The sequence below is a fragment of the Capra hircus genome, chromosome 29 (genome assembly GCF_001704415.2).
Source record: "Capra hircus breed San Clemente chromosome 29, ASM170441v1, whole genome shotgun sequence".
Lineage (NCBI taxonomy): Eukaryota > Metazoa > Chordata > Mammalia > Artiodactyla > Bovidae > Capra > Capra hircus.
In genome coordinates this window covers 12212858-12228648 of record NC_030836.1, presented here as the reverse complement: position 1 = coordinate 12228648, position 15791 = coordinate 12212858, and the positions used below count along the sequence as shown (strand labels likewise).

At 39.7% G+C, this 15791-nt stretch overlaps 1 protein-coding gene across 4 annotated transcripts in view; it reads right to left on the bottom strand.

The window, feature by feature from the left end:
• The window catches only part of PRCP (prolylcarboxypeptidase), an 87839-nt gene that overhangs the window by 58151 nt on the left and 13897 nt on the right, over positions 1 to 15791 (bottom strand). Inside the window, exon 1 of one of the 4 annotated variants that reach the window (XM_018043432.1) lies at positions 10887 to 10905. The exons of the other annotated variants lie outside the window; for them this stretch is intronic. The gene's annotated coding sequence lies outside the window, so the exon portion shown is untranslated. Of the gene's footprint in view, positions 1 to 10886; positions 10906 to 15791 lie in introns of those variants that run through there. 4 annotated transcript variants of the gene reach the window in all.

Genomic DNA, 15791 nt, shown 5'->3' with positions numbered 1-15791 from the left:
GGAGAACCCAAACATAAAATCTAAACCTGACTCATAATAGTTTAGCTTTACCCAGGCAGCTGAGGAATCAGAACTGTATGCCCTCTGCTGGGAGGAGAAACAGGAAGATAAATAAGTCCAAATTAATGCAGGCAAATCTGATTAGATGGGCAGGGGAAGGACTAATCAGCATTTTGCTGAAGTATATAAGCTAAAAGGTTAGGGGTGACTTTGAGACAGGGTTTTTGTTGTTCAGTCGCTCATGGTGTCCGACTCTTTGCGACCCCATGGACTGCAGCATGCCAGGCTTCCCTGTCCTTCACTGTTTCCTGGAGCTTGCTCAATCTCATGTCCATTGAGTCGGTGATGTCATCCAACAATCTCATCCTCTGTTGTCCCCTTCTCCTCCTGCCTTCAATCTTTCCCAGCATCAGGTTCTTTTCTAATGAGTGGGCTCTTCACATCAGATGACCAAAGTATTGGAGCTTCAGCTTCCAATGAATGTTCAGGGTTGATGTCCTTTAGGATTGACTGATTTGATCTCCTTGCAGTCCAAGGTACTCTCTCAAGAGTCTTCTCCAACACCACAGTTCAAAAGCATCAGTTCTTCGGTGCTCAGCCTTCTTTATGGTCCAACTCTCACATGCATACATGACTACTGGAAAAACCATAGCTTTGACTATGTTTTTTTGGACCTTTGTTGGCAAATAATGTCTCTGCTTTTTAATGAACTATCTAGGTTTGTCATGTATTCTTGGGCTTCCCTTGTGGCTCAGCTGGTAAAGAATCTACCTGAAATGCAGGAGACCTGGGTTTGATCCCTGGGTTGGGAAGATTTCTTGAAGAAGGGAAAGGCTACCCATACTTCAGTATTCTGGCCTGGAGAATTCCATGGACTGTACAGTCCATGGAGTTGTAAAGAGTCAGACAAGACTGAGAGACTTTCACTTTCACTTCTTCCAAGGAGCAAGTGTCTTTTAATTTCAGGCCTGCAGTCACCTTCTGCAGTGATTTTGGAGGCCAAGAAAATAAAGTCTCTCACTGTTTCTACTTTTCCGCCATCTACTTGCCATGAAGAGATAGGAATGGAACTGGATGTCATGATCTTCATTTTCTGAATGTTGAGCTTTAAGCCAACTTTTTCACTCTCCTCTTTCACCTTCATCAAGAGGCTCTTTAGTTCCTCTTCACTTTTTGCCATAAGGGTGGTGTCATCTGCATAGCTGAGGTTATTGATGTTTTTCCTGGCAACTTGATTCCGGCTTGTACTTCATCCAGCCCGGCATTTCAAGTGAGGTACGCTGCATATAAGTTAAATTAGTAGAGTGACAAGATACAGACTTGACATACTCCTTTCCCAGTTTGGAACCGGTCCGTTGTTCCATGTCTGATTCTAACTGCTGCTTCCTGACCTGCATACAGATTTCTCAGGAGGCAGGTAAGGTGGTCTGGTATTCTCATCTCTTAAGAGTTTTCCACAATGTGTTGTGATCCACACAGTCAAAGGCTTTAGCATAGTCAATGAAGCAGAAGTAGATGTTTTTCTGGAATTCTCTTGCTTTTACTATGATCCAACAGAGAGATGTTGGCAATTTGTTCTCTGGTTCCTGTGCCTTTTCTAAATCCAGCTTGAACATCTGGAAGTTCTTGATTTATGTACTGTTGAAACCTAGCTTGGAGAATTTTGAGCATTACCTTGCCAGCTTGGGAAATGAGTGCAACTGTGCAGTAGGTGTGACAGGGTTATAGTCACATTTTCTAGTGCTGGAAAGCACTTAAAGCTGTGGTTCTTGACCACTGCACAGCTATTTAACCTGAATGACAGCTTCCTATAAAATGTCTATCATACTGGCTCATTCAGCAGCATACTGCTGCTGCTGCTGCTGCTCAGTCACTTCAGTCGTGTCTGACTCTGTGCAACCCTATAGACAGCAGCCTACCAGGCTCCCCCGTCCCTGGGATTCTCCAGGCAAGAACACTGGAGTGGGTTGCCATTTCCTTTTCCAATGCATGAAAGTGAAAAGTGAAAGTGAAGTCACTCAGTCATGTCCGACTCTTCACGACCCCATGGACTGCAGCCCACCAGGCTCCTCCGTCCATGGGATTTTCCAGGCAGGAGTACTGGAGTGGGGTGAGCGGCATACTAGTGTTCAGTAAATCAAATGTGCTGCCAAATGTCGATTTGATCAATGTGTAAGATACGTTTTTCCAGCAAAGAGTTTACAAAGAAGAAGAAACATGGGAGAGGTATAAGGTCCAAAGGCAAAAAGTAATTAGAGGGAATAGTTAAGACTCTAGGTGGGAGGGGGATTAGTAATGCCTGGCGATTCTAAGGAGACACAAGAAAATGGTGCCAAAGACACAGACGGAGGGATTTGATTTGGATAGGAGGAACCCCTCCTCTGCTGGGAAACAGATGGGCACAGAAGGAATTACATCTCTAGGTGGAGAAGGAAGAAACTGAAGGGGTTATAGCTAAAACATCTCTCACACAACAACAAAGTTGTTTAATCAGTGAAGTAGGGAGCAAAGCTATCTATTAAAGGAGAATAGAAGGGTACCGTGTAGCAATGATTTGAAGATAAAAGTACAGCATGGAAGTAGGAACTGATGCTCAGGCCTCCATTGGATCCCTGAGTTCAGAGGCTAAATTTGCAGGCAAACTTCTTAGTTGTGGGATTGCTTCAGCAAACATCCACCACCCAGGATAGTAAAGAAGTTTAGTGGCTGGATAAAACCAGGATGGGAACTTCCTAAAGTACTGTGGCATAATACACAAGAGACAAGAGAGTTGAGGTCATCCCTGATGTCCTTGCAACCATGAATATCCAAAGCCATGAGGTCCTCTCCTTCATAGGCAAATACTGCCAAAATGTCATTGTTGAATTGTAAGGGAATCTAAATTATGTTATATTTATTCCATTTTAAAAAGTGAAAAATCTTGCTGGAACCCAAAGGATGTCAGAAACTGCAAATAATGCTGAATCCTATAGAGTCAGCAAACCCTATACGGTCAGCCCTTCATATCCATGGGTGCAGAATCTACAGATACGTAGAGCCAGTTGTACTATGCCATTGTACAGTATGATATATAAGGACCCTAAGCATCCATGAATTTTGGTATCCTTTGAGGGGTTCTGGAATCAATCCTCTGTGGATCCCAAGGGAATATATTCTATGTTTTTTTCCTATGCTAACAAATAGACAGCATATACAGCATGAATATGCTGGACATAGGGATGATTCAGGTCCTGGAAGGATGGAGCAAAAGGTGTGAGATTTTATCACACTACTCACTCAGAACAGCATACAATTTAAAACTTTTTGTTTATTTCAGGAATGTTCCATTTAATATTCTTGGACCAAGGTTGACTGCAAGTAACAAACTGTGGAAAGAAAAACTGCAGATGAGGGGGACAGTACATAAACATTTCATTAATAATCTTTTAAAAATGATATAATATTATCACACAAAGCTTCACGGGTTTATATCTCTTACTTTGTCAAGTATGGTATGGCATATTACTAATATTTTTCTTTCTTCATGATGGAAGAGATGAGGCTGGTATCTAGTCAAATGTAATGGATAAAGACCCCCACCCCTAAAAAGGTGAAACCATGCTTCTAAAGTTCAGGATACAGACTTGTGATACAAGTAATCTATAATCCAGTCTTCTATATCCCCTCCTCTGAAGGAAGGTCCTCCTGCAGGGGGCCATGAGTACTTCCCAGATCTACACCTCTCCAAATGAGCAAAACCCCAGTTCTTACCCATATAGCATGATTTCTAAAATCCTCACAACTCCATTCACGTCCTAGTACACTTATCTTCCCTCTCACGGATGGCATACCCAGAATTGAGTGTTATATGTGAAATGTGGTCTAATGAAGTGCCATGCTCACCCATGGCTAGAAACCAATAACTCTGTGAGTATGTTTATAGATATAGCTCCACCAACACAGCCTACTTTAAATTGAGAGTCAGGGAAGGTGTTTTGGATTGAACAATCCCCCAAAATTCATGGTCTTCCTGGAACCTCAGAATGTGACTTTATTGGAAATTGGGTCATTACAAACATAATTAATTAAGATGAGGTCACGCTGGAGTAGGCTTGGCCCTTAATCGAATATAACTGGTTACCTTTTTAAGAAGAAAAGAAACACAGACAGACACAGAGAGAAGGCTATGTGAAGACAGAGAAGGACTACAAAAGACAGACAACAACGTGATGACAGAAGACACTGGAATTATGCAGCTGCAAACCACTAAGCATTGCCAGCAACCACCAGAAGCCAGGAGAGAGAGAGAACAGATTCTCCCTAGGAGGAACCAATTACACCAACACCCTGATTTTGAACTTCTGGCCTCCAAAACTGTTAGAATATAAATGTGTGTTATTTTAAACCTCCCTTGTTGTACTTTGTTACAGCAGCCCTAAAATACTAACAGAGATGGTCCTCCATGGAGGTGGCATTGAGAGTAAAGCCTGAAGGAGCCAGCCAGTGGAAGAACTCTGGAGAGAAGTAACAGAAAACACAAAGGCTCAGAGACTTGGCATGTTGTTAAAACAGGAGACTAGAGTCTCTCTAACATGGTGAACAAGGGGAAGCACTGTGGAATGGAATGAGGCTCAGGGCCAGGCAGGCCACAATATGGAGCTTAAATTTAACATGAAGAGCAATGAGAAAGTGTTAAAGAGTTATAAGACTTATTCTCATTTGTATTTTAAAGAGATCGTTCTGGCTATACTGTAGAGACTGGCCTGTAGAATGAGATGACAAAAAAAAAAAGGCGGGGAGAAGGGCAAACAGAAGGCTACTGAAAGTTCCAGGTGAGAGATTATGGCAAGGCTAGTAAGCCACGTTTCTTTAGTCACTACATATATAACACATATAACATAATACACCACTTTCTAAAATCATAAAACACCCAGGAAAGATCACAGTTTAGAAAAGGACCCAGTGTATGACATCAGCAGTATTTGCAAAACAGCAATAAACAAAAGGAAGTCTTCTGAACAGCTGTAACCACCACTATCATCCTTTAATAACTGATTCTGCACTGACTCTGTCCACTATAAATATAAGAACTCCAGTAAATGGTGAAAGAGTTCCAAGGCCATCAGGTTCCCAGTAGCACTTAATGGAAATTAACAAAGCAGATTTTACTTCTACCCTTTTTATTCAAAACCTATTTCAAGAAATTATAAAAGTGAGAATCTAATTGTTCTCAAACTTGACTGTCTCTGTTTCTCTCTGGTGAGATAAAAGACAGCAGGGGCCACAATCTCTACCTAGTTACCTCTGCCAAAACAATAAATAAACTATTGTTTTTTTAAGTAATGCATAAAATAAGATACTACTACACAATGCTAAAATACAACTCCTCCTGCCCCACAAAGGATCTTCTGTGAATAATACTGTAAGAACTGCTGAAACAGACAACTTATAGCATTCTCTCTTTAGAGATTACTTAAAATAAGTTTTTCTTATATTAACTAATACATGACTTTAAAGGTTTTTAGCATTCCAAATTAAACTTTACAATATGTCCAAATGAAGATCCTCCACAAAAGAAAGCAACTGAAGAAAGTAGCAGCAGTTTTCCTCCGGGGAACTCCAACATCCAATTTTCAGTCCCGGTGTCACTATAAAACGGGCTCTAGAGACTCTTAATCATCACCTTAAAAATATACTCTATAGACTACTCATTGTTTTCAGCAGTCATCCGGTCTGAATGATAAGGGCACTGTAAGAAAGATAAAGGAAAGGAAAAGGATATCCTCAGCTGAAACCAAAAAGCTCAGAACAATGACAGCAAGTTCACACATGACCGAGTAGCTCCTTTGATTACTTTCAGGTGCTTCTGTCACTGCGCCACCATCCTGTATAGCAACTGCCTTGGAGCTAATAGGATATACAGATAAATGACAGTCAGTGGTTAAAGACATTCATTCATTTAATAAGTATTTCTCTACTGCCTACCAGTGGTTAGTGCTAGAGATTAAACAGTGAACAAGCTAGATATGATTACTGCCTTCACACAGCTTATGACCTAATGAAAGGCAAGTAATAAAGGAGCAAATATACAATGAAGAAATGCTAAGAAACTGTAGTTTTGCACAGAATATAACAGAGAGCTTAATTTTAATAGGGTGGTCAGAAAAGAGGTCTCAGAGCAGGCAATAGTTAATGAAGCCTTTAATCTCCACAGCCTTTCAGTCAGGTATGTCAACTGTGTAAAAAGGGGATTTTATTCAACGCCACTTCCTACATGAAGCATTCCTTTGCCTTCCTGCTTTGTGTGTCCATGGTACTTTTAGCTCTATTATAGTGCTTTTCAAGTGTAGCTTTTGCTCTGTAGTTACTTATTTACATATGTTGTACACCTGCTAAACTATTAAAAACTCTAAAGTAATCTGATAAGATGCTAGAATCTATTGATTAAAACCATGCGTGTTATTCCCACCTGCCCTGTGAATAGGGTAAGGACTGCACTAAGGGCTGAATGTACATTCTTTCATTTGCTCATCAAAGGAAGTGAAGAGGCTGCATTTTCCCCACCATGCCATACTGCCTCCCCTTACTTGTTCATGCCTGAACCCCACAGCAAACAGTAAAATGGGCACAGGACTTGCTTCATCAATGACTGTTGAGTTGAATTGAGGAGAAAAAGGGAGAAGTGTGATGCAACATCAAAAGACCAAGTAACCCAGGCTGGGCGAGGGCCACACCAGTTAACACTGCTCTGGGCCCCTGGAGCCACCAGTAAGGCTCTGTTAGCTTTCTACCAGGTGTGTTAGCCTTAGGAGGATCTACCCTGATGGCTCAGATGGTAAGGAACCTGCCTGCAATGAGGGAGACTAGAGTTCAGTCCCTGGGTTGGGAAAATCCCCTGGAGTGGGAAATGGCAACCCACTCCAGTATGCATGCCTGGAGAATTCCATGGACAGAAGAGTCTGCAGGCTACAGTCCATGGGGTCACAGAGTTGGACACAACTGAGCAACTAACACACATAACATAACCTCAGGAACTGTGAACAAATCCTAAAATTATCAAGTTAAAATCCTGCTCAACCTTGAAAGGGTAGAAGAGCAGCAAGTACATGGCTACACTGGATAGAAGAATAAAAGGTACAATCTTTGCTCTCAAAGAGGCCAAGGTCTAGTCTGCTACAATGTATATAACCAAGAAAAGCTTCACTTCAAAGTCTCATTTGATTTAAAAAAAGAAAGAAGGAATGAAAAGGGAGGGCTTCCCTAGTGGTTCAGTGATAAAGAATACGCCTGCCAATATAGGGGACATGGGTTCAATCCTTGATTTTGGAAGATCCCACATGCCAAGGAGTAACTATGACCGTGTGTCCCAACTACTGAGCCTAGGATCTAGAGCCTGGGAGCCACAACTACTGAGCCTCTAAGCTGCAACTACTGAAGCTGGCAGGAATGAACACCCAGCAAAGCCAAAAATAAATAAATTTAAAAAAAAAAAAAGAAAAGGAAAAAAATCAATGGAAAAATAAACAAAATCTTCTGAGGGAAATTACTCAGGAGTAGGAATTCAAGTCAATATTACTTACTATACAACATTCCCTCCCTTTAAAACTACAGTTCAAGAAGCTTACAGTGAAAAGGTAATTAACACTCTTCGCAAGTGATGGTGTTTTCATCTCAGAGCCTAGTACCTCTTAAGAGTTTTCCATTTTAAAAAGTTTTTTTTGGTTCATCCACAAAATGGATGAGTCTAAAACAAGAAATAAATCTTCTCCCTTATGGTATTCTGCTTTTGCTTGCTGGTGCACTGGGATGACCCAGAGGGATGATATGGGGAGGGAGGTGGGAGGGGGTTTCAGGATGGGGAACACATGTACACCCGCGGCGGATTCATGTCAATGCATGGCAAAACTAATATAATATTGTGGGGTAATTAGCCTCCAATTAAAATAAATAAATTTATATTTTTTTAAAAAACCATGTGAAACATCAATATCCTCTGACAGTTCTGTAATTGATGTGAATGCAAAATATCCTGCGTCTTGTGATTAAAAACAATAAACAATATGAGAAGTCAAAAAAAATAGAAATACAATTCACATCAGGAAACTTAAATTACAAGCCCTGTTATTATACAAACACATAAATGTTGAAGAGGAAAATAAGACAATAAGTAAGTAAAGAGTAAATGAATATGTATTATTCTCCCATGCCCTTGTGAAAAGAAAAAAAAAAAACCTGATAGGGACTATTTAACTACCAAAGGAAAAATCTGTAAGGGATACCAAAGTCCCTTCTTCCCCAAAGAGACTCATCTTCCTACAGTAGGAAGCAGCTTTTACCCTGAAGTTCTCTCTCCTCTGAACTACCCTGCTACCTACCATGCCTGCAATACTTTACACTCACCCTGTAGTAAAGATTTTTGCTTCCAGGACTTAACCTCTCCATTACAGGAGAAAGATTCATCTTTGTAAGGCCCATATAATTTAGTGTTTTATAAAATGGAGGTTGTGATCTAATAGTGGATTATAAACTCAATTTAGTGGGTCACAGTCAGCATTTCTCTTTAACAAAATTGCACATTATTCAGAAAGCCAGCTACAGAATTTATGTCTATTAAGAAATTTTTTAAAATCTATAGCCTGAATCATTACGCTCTTGTGGGTGTATTAATTCTCAGATTTCTACTTGAGGGAGAATTACCTATTAAATCATATTCCAAGATGTAACTGCAATTCAGGCAACAAGAGCCATTTCACAACGTAGAGCATAGCTAACAGCCAAACAAATATTACAGACATTAAGTACCAGGGAAGCCCAGAGAAGGATAGCTCATGCTAAGCTGAGTCAATTAGGGAAGGCTTTCCTGAGGAAGTGAGGCTTAAAGAACTCCCAGTGAGACCTGCATTAGAAAACAGGAGAAGAGGGGGGAAAAAAAAAAAAAAACAATGCCGGCTAGCCTGGACTGAAGCGGAAAGAACAGAGAAACTCAAGAGGCTAATATAGTAGTTTACTTTGGGCCCATACAAGGTAAGAACCCTGGGGGTGTAAAGGAAGGGGCAAAAACTAGAAAGGAATCATGGACAGTCTTGGTGATTGACTGGATTTTGGGCATAAAGGCAAAAGTGAGGCAATCAAATAACTCAGAAGTTTTTTATCCTGCATGACCAGGAAGAGAGCGGTGCCATTAACAGCAACGTGAAAAAAAAAAAAAAAATCAAAGGAAATTTAGAAGGAAGTCTTATGCAATCTGTAATAAAACATTAATGCTTGTTATAAAAGTTTATCTTGTTCTGAATGCTTATACCCCTGAGTTGTACCTCCGTAGCCATGTGAGGGCTACTAAGCAATATAAGCAGCATACTATTCTTAGGCACTCACTGTCTGGAAGAACCAAGGCTTGACACTCAGCCAGTTCTTAAGATACTGAAACACCATATCTGTTGGCAGAATAATTACCTTAGCACCTCAAGTGATGCCGTCCCAGTTTCTTCTCCACATCTGCAGACCTAAAGAATTAACGTTTTGCAAGATGTTCCAGCTCTATGACTCATTTCTGCTTTGACTGGGCAGTATCTATGCCATGTTGGTAGCACTAGGTAAAATATAATAACAAGTGCCAGTCCTGAATATTCATTGGAAGGACTGATGCTGAAGCTGAAGTTCTAATACTTTGGCCACCTGATGTGAAGAACTGACTCGGAAAAGACCCCGATGCTGGGAAAGATAGAAGGCAGGAGGAGAACGGAACAACAGAGGATGAGATGGTTGGATGGCATCACTGACTGAATGGATGTGAGTTTGAACAAGCTCCGGAATTTGGTGATGGACAGGGAAGCCTGGCGTGCTGCAGTCCATGGGGTCACAAAGAGTCGGACACGACTGAGTGACTGAACTGAACTGATATGTTTTTAAAGGTTAAGCCTAAAATTCATTTCCATTTTCTAAGCCTACACGAGCTAAGCAAGGGATGAGACAAGTCGAGATATCCTGAGAGGCATGGGATCAGTCAGTTTATTATTTTAAAATGAAGTAACATGGAATCCACACATCAGCTAGAGTTGCCTGCACTTGTTAGATATATGTAATCAAAGATAAGAGTAGGACAGTAAATGAACTGGAGTATGCATTAGGAGCAAAATAACAACAGAGGACATCACTACTTTTCCATTAGTTTCCTGAAAGGGGAACTTTTTTTTAACAGAAGGGAACAAGTGAGTGTTAAACAGACCAGATACATTCAAAATTGAAGAAGTATTTCGAGAATAAAGCTTTTCAAGAAGACCAGAAGGAAAGAGTAAGTATGTCTGGGATATGGAGTGGAGAAAGGTCACATGAAGAAGAGAGACTACAGATAAATGACTAACAATGCAAATTACTAAAAGGGTTTAGTAATGTTACAGCATTTGACTGCAAAAACCCTTTCTGGAAATCTTTAAAGACCATGATCCATATTTTTTGGAAAGTAATTCCCCTGGAATCTCAGCCAACATCTATTTCACCACAGTAACACTCATATTCTCCAGAGATAGACCAAAGCACTGGGGGTATATAAGTAACAGCAATAGATCCTTCCACACCTTGCCTAAGGTCAGATATTTGCATTTAATGTTTGCAATAAAACAGGACATAACATGCAGTTTCACTGCATCAGCTCAGTCTCACATGTACAGAGCTTGGTGCTGTGTCCTCCCAGATCCACAGATTAGCGAAATTCAAGGTTGCCTTTGAGGAGACCATGGAGAGATGCTCAGTAAATATGAATTCCCTTCTCTTTTAAAGTGTGGTCATTTTCTGGATATTTAGATAGTCCAGACTATATAAGAAGAAGAAAAAAAAAAGCCTGCTTTGGTCTGCACTGACATCGTTGAGAGAAAGGAAGCATCCAATGCCAAGGAGAAGGGAGTCATTACCACTGCTTTCCAAAGTTGTTGTATGAGCGGCGCCCTCAAAGGAAGAGGCCATCAGTGCTCAGGAAGTGACAGAGGTTTCCGACAGTTTTCAAGCATGGTGTCTGCAGTGTGACCCTTGGTTCAAACTGCATAAAAATAAAAATTAACGGACAAATGATAACAAGTACTTCCTCACTTTCCTATCTGCTGAATCACAGCCATTGTTTGGGTTGCAGCTCCTTGTTTAAATTAGGTTATTATATCACAATGATGCTGACCAAACATGCCAGTCATATAACAACAGGAAAACTTATCAAAAATGCCAAAGTGTGTCAAGGCCTAAACACACATACACAAGTGCTTTTGCACTAATAAAATCTAGCCAGTACCAAGGACATCTTTCAAAAATCTGGGTTGTTTTTTTTTAACCTTCTAAAAATCACAAATGTTCTGTGATGAAGTGGAAAGCGAAGGGAATCTGAAGACAGATTTGAGTTGAATGTCAGTTCTGCCATCGATTAGAGGTATCTGAACTTCAACAAGGTACTTCGTATCTTTGGGCTTGTCTTCTTAAAAGTAAAATTAAAAATAATGACTATCCCAGATGTTCGTTTTTTTAATTTTTAAATTTAGAGTATAATTGCTTTATGATATTGTGTTAGTTCCTGCTGTACAACATGAATTAGCTATAAGTATACATATATCCCCTCCCTCTCAATCCTTTTTTTTTTTATTTATTTTTATTGGAGGCTAATTACTCTACAAATATTGTGGTGGTTTTTGCCATACATTCACCTGAATCAGCCATGGGTGTACATGAGTCCCCCATCCTGAACCCCCCTCCCACTTCCTCCCTGTCCCATCCCTCTGGGTTGTCCCAGTACACTGTTTTGTGTGTCCTGTTTCATGCACTGAACCCAGATTGGTCATCTATTTCACATATGGTAATATACATGTTTCAATGCTATTCTCTCAAATCATCCCACCCTCGCCTTATACCACAGAGTCCAAAAGTCTATTCTTTATATGTCTCTTCTGCTGTCTCACATATAGGGTCATCATTACCATCTTCCTAAATTCCATATACATGTGTTAATGTACTGAATTGGTGTTTTTCTTTCTAACTTACTTCACTCTGTATAATAGGTTCCAGTTTCATCCACCTCATTAGAACAGATGAAATGCATTATTTTAAAAAATGCATTATTAAAAAGAAATGCATTCTTTTTAATAGCTGAGTAATATTCCATTGTGTATATGTACCACAGCTTTCTTATCCATTTGTCTGCCAATGGACATCTAGGTTGTTTCCAGGTCCTAGCTATTGTAAACAGTGCTGTGATGAACATTGGGGTACACATGTCTCTTTCAATTCTGGTTTCCTCAGTGTGTATGCCCAACAGTGGGATTACTGGGTCATATGGCAGTTTTATTTCCAGTTTTTTAAGGAATCTCCACACTGTTCTCCATAGTGGCTGTACTAGTTTGCATTCCCACCAACAGTGTAAGAGGGTTTCCTTTTCTCTGCACCCTCTCCAACACTTATTGTTTGTAGACTTTTTGATGGCAGCCATTCTGACATGCGTGAGATAGTACCTCACTGTGGTTTTGATTTGCATTTCTCTGATAATGAGTGATGTTGAGCACTTTTTCATGTATTTGTTAGCCATCTGTATGTCTTCTTCGGAGAAATGTCTGTTTAGTTCTTTGACCCATTTTTTGATCAGGTTGTTTATTTTTCTGATATTGAGCTGTATGAGCTGTTTGTATATTTTTGAGGTTATTTGTCAGTTGCTTTGTTTGCTATTATTTTTTCCCATTCTGAAGGCTGCCTTTTCACCTTGCTTATAGTTTCCTTCGTGTGCAAAAGCTTTTAATTAGATCCCATTTGTTTATTTTTGCTTTTATTTCCATTACTCTGGGAGGTGGGTCATAGAGGATCTTGCTGTGATTTATGTCAGAGAGTGTTTTGCCTATGTTTTCCCCTAGGAGTTTTATCGTTTCTGGTCTTACATTTAGATCTTTAATCCATTTTGAGTTTATTTTTGTGTATGGTGTTAGAAAGTGTTCTAGTTTTGTTCTTTTACAGGTGGTTGACCAGTTTCCCCAGCACCACTTGTTAAAGAGATTGTCTTTTCTCCATTGTATATTTTTGCCTCTTTTGTCAAAGATAAGGTGTCCACAGGTGCATGGATTTATCTCTGGGCTTTCTATTTTGTTCCATTGATTTATATTTCTGTCTTTGTGCCAGTACCATACTATCTGGATGACTGTAGCTTTGTAGTGTTGTCTGAAGTCAGGTAGGTTGATTCCTCCAATTCCATTCTTCTTTCTCAAGATTGCTTTGGCTATTCAAGGTTTTTTTGTATTTCCATACAAATTGTGAAATTATTTGTTCTAGTTCTGTGAAAAATACCGTTGGTAGTTTGATAGGGATTGTATTGAACTATAGATTGCTTTGGGTAGTATACTCATTTTCACTATATTGATTCTTCAGATCCATGAACATGGTATATTTCTCTATCTATTTGTGTCATCTTTGATTTCTTTCATCAGTGTTTTATAGTTTTCTATATATAGGTCTTTTGTTTCTTTTGATAGATTTATTCCTAAGTATTTTATTCTTTTCGTTGCAATGGTGAATGGAATTGTTTCCTTAATTTCTCTTTCTGTTATCTCATTGTTAGTGTGTAGGAATACAAGGGATTTCTGTGTGTTAATTTTATATCCTGCAATATATTCATTGATTAGCTCTACTAATTTTCTGGTGGTGTCTTTAGGGTTTTCTATGTAAAGGATTATGTCATTTGCAAACAGCGAGAGTTTTACTTCTTCTTTTCCAATCTGGATTTCTTTTATTTCTTTTTCTTCTCTGATTGCTGTGGCTAAAACTTCCAAAACTATGTTGAATAGTAGTGGTGAGAGTGGGCGCCCTTGTCTTGTTCCTGACCCAGATGTGTCTTGTGATGATTAACTTGGATAATAAATTCATGCAAGTGCCCACCAAGGGCCTACAGGAAGTGAGAACTTGGTATATTTATATATTTTGTTGTATATTATTAGCACTCACCTCCCAAGTCTGAAACTACTTTCAAACACACACACAAACATACACAATGATTTGTGTCATGTGTTTAATATTGCCACTTAGGAGGAAGAAATTAGTAATATGAAACCTTAGCAATTTATTCTTAGTGTTCACTTAAAAAACCGTGACCTTGGACTGCCCTGGTGGTACAGTGGATAAGAACACGCCTGCTAATTCAGGGGGCACGAGTTTTGATCCCTGCTCTGGGAAGACCCCACATGCCATGGGGCAACTAAGCCTGTGCACCACAACTACTGAGCCTGTGTTTAACTACTTAAGTCCAAGCACCCAAGCACCCAGAGCTCTACAACAAGCGAAGCCACTGCAATGAGAAGCCCACATATCACAATGAGGAGTAGTCCACGCTTTCAGCAACTAGAGAAAGCCCACATACAAAGCAAAAAAGATCCCAGCACAGCCAAAACTAATTTAAAAAAAAATTTTTTTTCAATGATCTAACAAAGTAAAATTTAACAAAAACAAACTTTTCAGCTCTCTTGGGTAGTGACTTGGAAACATTAAGAGCCTCTTAAACACCAAATATGTTGTGGTCTAGTATGGGATATGCTTTTGCTTTTGACTTTCTGTCCAATCCCCAGTAACCAGTGCTACAGCACAATATATTTTAGTATGCAAAGTGAAAGTCGCTCAGTTGTGCCCAACTCTTTGAGACCCCATGGACTATCCAGTCCATGGAATTCTCCAGGCCAGAATACTGGAGTGGGTAGCCATTCTCTTCTCCAGGGGATCTTCCCAACCTAGAGGTTGAACCCAGGAGTACACGTTCATTGCTGTACAAATAATGTAGCTCTGAGGAAAGGTACATACTGCAGCAATGAAACATGGCAATTTTAGATTTTTGAACTGATTTATAAAGAAATTAAATAATCTGTGATATCCTCTTCATCACTTCATATGCTAAAGATTATAAATCCCTATCTCAAGGAACTACTTATTTCCTCCCAGGTGGGAAAACAATGGCTCAAACAGCTGGACTTCTCATAAAAGTGATTAAAGAGATTAGCTTAAATTTTCAGTCTAATATCCTTTAAAACAATAACACTTTATTAAATAAATGGGAGAATAGTACTATTTTTCTAAACACTATGTTTAAAGATGAGACTAATATCCAGACTTTTAAAGAAAACAAAATACTTAGGTAGAATTAATTGGACTTGACTCCCTAATCCATGGACTGGGAGACTTTCAAAAGCAGAGTGCCAAACAGTGACCTGTGTCCTTTGGAGTTATTGGGTAGGAGGGGGGACATTCAAGGACCTCTGCAAGTGGAGTGGAAAAGATATGCCAGGGACTAGTCCATGTAGCATAGATTAGGGACCTTTATAGGAACTCTAATTAACTTATTCAAAGCCAAATTTTGTACATGGACTGCTTAAAAAGCTTAAAATGGAGGCTCTGTTAACGGATTTATGGTAAACTACATTAAGTGCCAAGTTTAAGGGGACAAAATTCTACAGTAGTGATCTTATTTCTTTATTCCCGTGGAGAGAGAGAGAGTGAAGTAGCTCAGTTGTGTCCAGCTCTTTCCGACCCCATGAACTCTAGCCTGCCAGGATCCTGCATCAATGGGATTTTCCAGGCAAGAATACAGGATTGGGTTGCCATTTCCTTCTCCATGGAATCTTCCCAACCCAGGTATCGAACCCAGTCTCCTGCACTGCAGGCAGACTCTCTACTATCTGAGACATCAGGGATGTCCTCTTATTTCCAGAGTGCCTTTTAGTGATCATCAATGGATGTCTCTTAACATATTTTGCTCTGGAATGTATACAGTCACCCAAATATATCTCCTAGTATGTTTCACCCTAGGTGGCATA